Source organism: Neomonachus schauinslandi, chromosome 13 (assembly GCF_002201575.2).
Source record: "Neomonachus schauinslandi chromosome 13, ASM220157v2, whole genome shotgun sequence".
Classification (NCBI taxonomy): Eukaryota; Metazoa; Chordata; class Mammalia; order Carnivora; family Phocidae; genus Neomonachus; species Neomonachus schauinslandi.
Window position 1 is genome coordinate 50,337,354 of NC_058415.1, and position 7,390 is coordinate 50,344,743.

The following is a 7,390-nucleotide window of genomic DNA, read 5'->3' on the forward strand; positions in this document are numbered from 1 at the left end:
AAATGAAAAATACCACACAAAGATGCAGTGCTTATTAAAGTACTGCTCTTTTGGTAAAGATTTTGGTCAAAGGAAATCATGCATTGGACACCTAGGCTGCTATCCAAGCTGAAAAGTCATTACAATCACAGGTAGCACAGCAAAGAGGACATGTAGCACAGTGGAGGAGGGAATAAGTGAAGAAAGGTTGAAATCAAAAGACAGACCAGTGGTGGAATGCGTATACCAAAGGCATGAAGAGTTATGGGGAAGATACGCGCACAAATCGAAAGTTATAGCATCAGTGAAAGAAAACAAGGAAACAAATCTTTTGTGGCTCTGAAGACCCATACAGCCAAAAGAGTCAATAAAGAAGACAGGGTCTATAGCTTCTGCTATAGTCCTAACAGACCCCCTGAGTGAGAGAGTAGTCTTGGCCATCATTCTGACAACTTGTGGGTTAGGTAATACCTAATTAGGAAAGCCATAAAGTGGTTGAGGGCCATTACAAAAGCAATTAAAGGACAAATATGGATTTTAGCAGAGGCAGGGTAAAGACAGAAACAAATCCTAGCATCTGTTAAATCACAAAGGGAGCAAAGAAACCAGAACTCATACATGTGCCCATACACACACACACACACACACACACACACGCGCCCTCACTAGGGAGTGAACACAGTCCTCAAATTGAAGACCTACTGGCTACTAAAACCTGGCACGTGATACAGGATTTCTACAATCTTATGCGGAAAGAAAGTAACTGGTGTCAGAAGAGTTCTTATTTTGAAAGTCGTATGTGTCAATGTGGCTATATTTCAGGAAATGATGAAGCTATGAGGCCCTTTCCTCTGAGTTTAAGACACAAATTAAAGAATAATTCAAGAGAGGGGGAAAAGATAGCAAAAGTAGGAAATAAAAGATTATATCTCACATTTTATTGTCTGTCTCTTTCACTAGACTGTAAGCTCTGAACGATAGAGACAATGTTTGTTTTGCTAACCACTGAATATATGGTGCCTAGTCTATGCCTGGTGAATGGTAGATATTCAACGAGCATTTATTAAATAAGGATTTAATGCTACAGAGCAACAGAAGGACATAGTAAAGGCCTAGATCCTCACAGTAGAATACTAGAGTTTCAATTAGTTAGAATTAGTTTGGCTCTAAGTACAGAGAAATCCAAAATATGGGTGGCTTAAACAAGACAGAATTTTATTTTTAATTCACAGTTTTTAAGAAGTCTGGAGGTTGCTTTTTTTTTTTTTAAACTAAAACAGTTGACAATTTTATTTTCACATTTCACAATACAAATGAAAATTGGTTTGTTTTTTTTTTTTGGTCCCACTACTCCCCTGCAAAAACTATTCTCTCTTTGATAGGAAGGGGGAGCAAGTCTTCCTTGTCCTGCTGTGAGAAAACACCCAGAGTCACAGCACCATGATCTCCTGGTGAAGTAGAACAAGTAATATAAAATGAATATAGAGGTTCCTGTCTCTCCTTATCTGTCTGGTCGAGTCATTCCTGGCCGAGTGGGCACCATCATGGGACGGGCAGGAGGTCTCATCACTGGAGGCCCAGGCATCATTGGCATGTGGCCTCCCATAGGTGGCCTCATTCCAGGAGCAGGTCTCACTGGCATCATCCCAGGAGGAGGAGAGCCCATCATTGGCATCATGGGAGGGCCCCCATATGGGGTGCTGGCATCATACCAGGGCGAGGAGGACCTGGGGGGCTGGGGGGAGATGGGATCCTTGCCCCTGCAGGAGGAGGAGCAGAGAATGGAGTCGGAGGTATCTTTCCTTGTTGAAATGCTGCGGTCGTTTTGTCGATCAGGCTCTGAGCCTGCTCTTCCATCCATTTCTGATAGTAGTCTTTCACATTCTCTTTGTGTTTCCTACCACTGCAGTGTGTCTTTCTCACAGATGGAGAGTCATGGGTGAGGTACATGTCGCAGTAGTCACAAGAAAACTTAGGCATATTGCTCTGCAGGCCGTTGGCCACTCCGACCCACGCCGCCCGGAAATGACCTGGAGGATGTTAATACTAGGGGTGGAATCACGCTTCCACAAAGTGGTCAGGGACCACTCCCACGCTCTTCTCCATTGTATTCCTTATGGCCGTCCCCTCTCCTCAAGATCCAAAGTGGCTGTAAGAGCTCCTGTCACCATATCTTCATTCCAGGCAGAGGCAGAAAGATAGAAGGAAGTGAACGGACAAGATGGACAGATCCCTTTATTTGATACCTCCACACAATACTTTTAATTACACTGATTAGTCAAAACAGTCCCATTTAACTACAAAAGGAGACTGGGAAATTTAGTCTTTTAGCTGGAAAACAATGTTCCAAGTTTAAAAACCATAATCTTTTATTAAGGAAAAGAGAGATAATAGATATTGGGCAGTTTCTGCCATAATTTGAGTAAATATCTCTGGAATGTAAGGAGAGAGAATAGAAATTATTTGGCATTAAGAATATTGTCTCTTTTGTTCAATATTTTTTTTAAAGATTTTATTTATTTATTTGGCAGAGGGAGAGAGACGGTGAGAGAGGGAACACAAGCAGGGGGAGTGGGAGAGGGAGAAGCAGGCTTCCTACCAAGCAGGGAGCCTGATGACCTAGCCGAAGGCAAACGCTTAACGACTGAGCCACCCAGGCACCCCTGGAAGTTCATTCCTCTTAATCCCCATCACCTATTTCACCCGTTCCCCATACCCACCTCCCCTCTGATAACCACCAGTTTGTTCTCTGTATTTTAAGAGTCTGGTTTTGTTTGTTTGTTTTCCTTTGTTCCATTTTTTTTAAAAATCCCTAGCAAGGACTGCTTGAGCTCAGGAAGTTGGCCATCTCCATGTTTTTATTCCCCACAATCTGGGGATCCGTCAGATTGGTGGAGGCTGGGACTAAACTAATCTATGCTTCTACCGGTCCTCACCCAACCCCATGCCCTTCAAATGACTCAACTTGCCCATAATTACCGCCTGCAGCCCAGGATGTTTTTTTACTGCTTGGGGGAGAGGGGGGGTGGCCTCGCAGGCAGGGGGTAGATAATTCCAGAGCAGAATAAGATGGGCATCCTTGAAGGCCACATTTACTACTGACTAGTAAGGGAACAAACCATTATTGTAGTAAAAAATAAATAAATAAATTGAACTAGAAAAGCAATCATGGCAACAGGTTTCAACTACTATTTGTTTGTTTATTTTCCACACTGGATTTTAGCTGGTGGTATCAAACTAAATATTTCTTAGAAACCACAGCCACTGCAAAGAAAAAACATTAAGGTGGTACCTTGAGTCTGAAAGTTTTAATTAATATCTGAGGACTATTTGAAGTGTGAAGTCATGAATCAAAAAGAACCAAAAGGATTTTTTTAATGCTGATGAAAGATGTTACCTTTAAATCTGCTTGGTGATGCCTGGTGACAGGAATAGAAGGGTAAAGATTTTAAAGTGAAGTTTTTTTCAAACCATTCCTCCTCATCCTCAGCCTAGTTGTAAGGGAAAAAAAAATCTTATGCGGCTTAGAGTAAACCAATCAAATTTCTTGGGGTGCCTGGGTGGCTCAGTCAGTTAAGCACTGACTCGATTTCAGCTCAGGTCCTGATCTCAGGGTCGTGAGATTGAGCCCCCAGTTGGGCTCTGCCCTAAGTGCGGAGTCTGAGATTCTCTCCCTCTGCACCACCCCCACCATGGGCACACACATGCGCTCACTCTCTCTCAAATATATATATTTTTTTAAATCATACATTTCAAAAAAAAAACCCCACCAAATTTCTTTCTTTTCTTTTTCTGCACCATGCCCCCAAAGACTATAAAATTTTCTGCACCCCCCCATATGTATAGGAGACTTACAAATTCCCTTCTCAGATTAAAGGTCAAAACTTAATACCCTACAACTGCTAGGATGGCTGGATGGAATGACAGGACCAACGGACATCCTACTTTGGGAATACATAAATTCAGAGGGTTCTGATGAAAGACCAAGGTCTTAAAGATCCAGTTCTGGTGGTTCCCATCCAGGGACGATCTTCACTGTATTTAGCAAATGGTATTGTCCAGGCAGCAGCCCATAGAAATATCACTGGTCTGGACACTAGCTCAGGGATCTCTAGTCTCCCTATAGCACTACACATTCAGTCTGTAGTTTCTGGATTGTGAAGAGGATCACAGGACAGGGAAGAGCTCTATGGAAAGATCAGGAAAGATCACGGATATTTGCCAACCAATATTTTGACAATATGTATGACTGTCCTGGGGCATACCAACTCAGTATCAGCCCCAGTTCCACTCTTCCAGGCATTAGTGAAGCCAGGCCCATGACAATTATATACCCACCCTTGCCCTCCACTATCACCCAGTTTCAGAGGGTCATCACTTAGCTCTTGCCACTTTGTGCAAATGGCCACCCAGTCCTAGAGAAACCATTTAGGAAGACACAAACCCTACCTCTCTATAGATCATTAACCACAGTCACATTGGAAACATCAGGTGAGGAACAGAAGTCTCCATTTAGCCTTAGGTGTCCCCATATTCACTCAGGACTAAACAGAAATACACAGTAATATGATTTGAAAGGAAACACAGAAAACTGAAATGTTTACTCTTAACTTTAAATAATGTCCTTTTCCAATTACACCTTGGTCTCCTCAGGACAGTAAATTGGACTGGAATGTGTTCTATGTGTTCGACCTGCACATTTAAATCAGTGTCACTTTAATTCTCACTTGTGAATCGTGTGAAGAAGATTATGAAAGTATTAAGAGGAGAAAAAAACACTTGACACAAAGACAGGCTCACCAATCACAATGAGCAGATACAGTGGCTTGTTTAATTACTTTCAGAAAAAGCAGATTCTCTTTAATAGCTTTCTAAATTTGATGTTTTCTAATACATAGTCATTCCTTCTCTCTTTTTTTTTCCCTTGTGGATTTTCATTTTTAATAAAAGTCTTTTTATTTGAAGATTTTGGAAACAACAGCTAAAAAAAATTTAGTTTTACTTCTTGGTTCTATAATTAATGGATTCATTATTTATCTTGTCAATATAGATATCCCATAATTTGATCAAAAGCTGACATTAAAATTAAATCCCCATCCTGTGGCAACAGCATAAACGCCAAATCTACCTGGTGCTTTGGTTCTTGAAAAGGTCACTGTGACAGAGTCGCAACGGTATAAATATAAAAGTTCACATTATCCACCCTGGGTGAAGAAAGTAATGGCACAACTACAGATGTGAGGTTCAGCTAAGGCTATTTCCACTGAAAAATAAATAATTTTTTAATGAAAATACTGTCAGTAGTTACTTTGGAGAAGTTGGCGAAGGAGTTGGAGAGAGAAAGGAATTTTTATTTTTCGTATTATATTATTTGTGCTTAAACTTTAATGAAAGTGCTAAAACTTTTATTTTACCATGGGCACGCATTGCTTTGTTAATGAAAGAAGTAATTACTTTTAAGAAGGATTATTTCAGAAAAAGAAACAAAAAATGAGTCAAGAAAAGTCACCTAATTTTTTAAGAAATTTTCCATTATAAATAGATAATGCAACCCCGGGAAACATATGCTCCCTGGGGTAAAATTGCAATTATCAATAAAAACAAAATAAGAAGCAGTTTTAGTGCCTAGAGGAAGAAAATACAAAGTACATGACCTGTGGTTTTTGAGCAAGCCAGTGATATTCAAAATATCTAATCCACAATAAGATCAGGTGCCCGTTCTGGAATATAAAGGAACACACCGCTTCCTTCTATAAGAAACGCCTTGGGGCGCCTGGGTGGCTCAGTTGGTTAAGCGACTGCCTTCGGCTCAGGTCATGATCCTGGAGTCCCGGGATCGAGTCCCGCATCGGGCTCCCTGCTCGGCAGGGAGTCTGCTTCTCCCTCTGACCCTCCCGCCCCTCCCCCCTCTCATGTGCTCTCTCTCTCAGTCTCTGCCTCTCAAATAAATAAATAAAATCTTTAAAAATAAAAAAAGAAACGCCTTGCTACCAAAAATAAATAAATCAGATGAACTGAAAAGCGTGACTAATGGCTAAATTGATTTGCATTCCAATGCAAATTGGTTACAAACAGTTGGGTGACCAGAAACCACACGTGGGTCCAAAAAAGAAATGGAAAGAGAAAGGTTGAGACTGTGATTGAGTCGGGGTTCAATGTAGGAAATAGAAGTCACTCTAGAAATTTCAAGCAGAGAGGGCTTTAATTCAGGGAACTCAGCCCAGAATTACAGAAATCTCAGAAGGCTAGAAGCATAGGCACCAAGTCAAGAAGGCACCACATAACCAACCTGTAAAGGTACCACCATAACAATTTGGAGCTCAGGAAGTGATGATTGCTGCCCCTGCCACTATTTGCTTCTTTAACATGGTAGGAGCTGGTGGCTAGGAGAAGAATGCTGATCTGGTCAATTCGATTGCCTCTAAACCTGCACGGGCTTGCTTCCCAGATGAAAATGGCCTCCACCTCTCTTCTGCCTTCCAAATATCATACGAGCACATCTCATTGGAACAATCTACCTTGCAACCAGAATCCTAGCTTCAAAGAGGTCTGGAAACGCAGTCATTAGCTTTTCAGCCCCTAAAGAATATAAGACATATGGAAGGCTGGAGGAATAGAAGTCAAGTGCTAATTGACCACATTTAATCTGAAAAAGGTAAGTCTTACAGGGAATGAGTCTTCAAACATATGAAGGACTTTCTTGCAAAAGAATAATTAGACTTATTCTGAGTAGTGCCTGAGAGCAGGTTAGACCACTGGATCTGTCCTAGTTCATCTTCCTAGAGTGGTGTTTACTGGGATCGACTCCTTTGGATTAAGGTTACTTGTGCTTTGTACACGCTCATTCTGGAGCCCAGGCTGTAGAAGAAGTGCATATCCAGGACATAATCACTTCATGGTGACCCAGCCAAACTATACAAGCACATAAGACCTCTCCCTGCTCACATCACATCTACCAACATCACATTGTCAAAAGCAAGTCACATGGCCAAGTCTAATATCAATGTAATATACACTCCACCCATAATGGAAAGGCGCTGCAATATTACATAGCAAAGAGCATGGATGTACTATAACAAGGAAGTGAAGAATTGGGACCAATAACTCAATCCATGACAACTCCTACAGTCTTTTTTGATGCTACAGTTTTGCATTCTGTAATTCTATGACAGAGATTCATGAAGATGTATGAACTCCCTCAACTCTCTAGTTACTCACTTTCTTGCCTCCAAAACTCCCCAAAAGACCACACATAACTAATCTCAACCAAACATCCTTTTCACAGCCCTTTCTGTCTTAAAGGAAAAGTTATCCCTCTCCAACCAAGCCCCATTCCCAAGCTCTGTTCTAAATTTCAATCCCAAAGTCTTAGAGACTGATTCATCCACTTGCCCTATTTTATCTCCTAAAG

The 7,390-nt window shown here is 41.3% G+C and overlaps 1 pseudogene; it reads right to left on the bottom strand.

Moving 5' to 3' along the window:
* Positions 1 to 1,480: 1,480 nt before the first annotated feature.
* Positions 1,481 to 1,959, bottom strand: LOC110572628 (annotated as a pseudogene).
* Between the last annotated feature and the right edge of the window lie 5,431 nt (positions 1,960 to 7,390).